Consider the following 2934-nt stretch of genomic DNA (forward strand, 5'->3'; position numbering starts at 1 on the left):
ATATATATATATATATAGCATATATTGTTATATACATAGTATATATAAAAATATTATAAAGTAATATATAGATATATTACATATTATATATAAATATATATGATGTGTATATATATATATAGTATATATATATTATATATAAATAGTATTTACAAATATTTAATATGATATGTAATATTATAAATTTACGATAATACATATAAATAGATATTAATAATATAATACATATATAATACATATAATATAAATAATATATTACAGATATAATATAATAGATAGAACAGAGAGATAGATAGATAGATAAAGATAAGATAGATAAATACATATACATATATATATAGATAAATAAATTAATATATATATAATGATATAGATATAGATATAGAATATATGTGTATTATAAAAATATCATGAAAATATGTGGTATCTGTATATATATATATATATATATATATATATATAATATATATAAATATAATATTATATAATGGTATAGTATAAAAACATGATAATATTTAATATAAATACATATAAAAGTTTAAAAAATGATTATATATATATATATATATATATATATAAATATATAATATAGATATCAATATAAATATAATATATAATATTATGTCGACAGACAATATGTATGTATATATATATATATAATATATATATAATAAATATATATATAATATATATATATATACAGCATAAATACAAGTGTGTATGTGTATATATAAATAAATAATATATATATATATAGTGTTTGTGTGTTGTGTGTGTGTGGTGTGTGTGTGTGTCTGTGGAGTGGTGGTGTGTGTGTGTTGTTATGTGTGTATAGGTATATATATGTAAAATGTATGTACAATAATACCATGAGTATATATATATATATATATAAATATATCTATATATAATACATATATATTATATATATATATAAATATTTTATATATATCTAATAATTATATATATACCTATTTAATATATATATATAAATATTTATACTCTGCATACTTTATATAAATACATACATACATACATAATATATATATAGTATATTAATATATACATACATACATACAATTCATATATATGTATAGCCATTTATGAATAAAAATATAAGTTTATATATAAATATATATAGTATTTACATATATATATAGATATATATAAATATATAATATATTATAAAACTATTATATATAAGTATACAAATATCATTCATAAATTGTGTGTGTGGAGGTGTAGTGTGTGTAGGTTGTGTGTATATATATAAAATATATATATAAATATATATTATATATATATATATAAATACAACCATGTATATATAAATATACATACAAATATAATCTATGTATATATATGATATCTAAATATATATGTTTGGAAATAATATATATATATGCATATAAAATAGTATAAATTATATAAAATATAATCAATATATAAAGTAGAATATACATACAATATTAATAATGTGTGTGTGGATGTGTGTGTGTTAATGTAAATATAATCAATATATATAAATATATATATATAATATATATATATATATATATATTATATATATTATATGTAAAATATATAATTATATATAAATATATATATTTCAAAAATATATATATATATATGTAAAGTATATATTTATAGATATCTCTTTATATAATAAAAAATTTAATATATAATAAATATATATATAAATATGTACACACACATATTACACATGGGTGTGTGAGTGTTGTGTTGTGCATATATAAATATATATATATATATAAATATATATATAAATATATAATAAATATATTAATACACAAATAAAATGTGTATATAAAAATATACATACAAAAATATATAAGATATCATATATAAATATATATATATATATTTGGAAATATATATATAAATATGCTATAGATATATTTATATATATTTATATATATATATATATATATATAGATATATATATATTATATATATATATATAAATATGTACACACACAATTACACATGGTGTGGTGTGGTGTAGTGTGTGTGTATATATATATATAAATATATATATATATAATACACATTGTGTATAAATAAATATACATACAAATATATTATATAATATATATATATAAATATATATATATATATATATAGAAACCATAATCTTGGAAATATATATATAAATATGCAAATATTATATATATATTATAAATAATATATAAACATATATATAAATACATATAAATAATGTGTGTGTGTTGTGTATTATATATAATGATTATATATATATATAATCATATATATATAATATAATATATATATATATATTCATATATATAATATATAATATATAATATATATATATGTATATATATATTTATAATATATTTATTTTATATATATATATGATATATAATAGTACACACACATATTTACACAGCGTGGTGTGTGTGTGTGTGTGTGTGTTTACCATGTACACTATAATATGTGTGTGTGTTTGTGTGTGTGTGTTGTGTTGGTTGTGTGTGGTGTGTGTTGGTTGTTGTGTGTGTGTGTGTGTGTGTGTGTGTGTGATATATATATATATATAAATATATATATAATATATATATATATATATATATAGCACACGCACACGCGAAAATTAGTGTGCTCTTATTGTGGAGAAGCGAGAGCCGTTCAGGAAAAAGACGCCGGAAAATCCTATTAGCGAATCCCTTTCTGTTGCGTCGACACGAAGGCGCGAAATTGGAACCGAGCTTCAATGAGCAGACCTTACGAGGACAATAGGGGAGGCGCTCTCGCGGTTTTCAATGAAATAAAATATCTTGAAGTTAAGTTAAGTGCGCAAACCACACAGAACAGTTTGCAGAAATTTTGCGCACATTTATTTACCGTACTGAAACAGTAAGCTTCAACACCATCGTAGACTTCGCATGAAAA

Source organism: Penaeus chinensis, chromosome 2 (assembly GCF_019202785.1).
Source record: "Penaeus chinensis breed Huanghai No. 1 chromosome 2, ASM1920278v2, whole genome shotgun sequence".
Classification (NCBI taxonomy): Eukaryota; Metazoa; Arthropoda; class Malacostraca; order Decapoda; family Penaeidae; genus Penaeus; species Penaeus chinensis.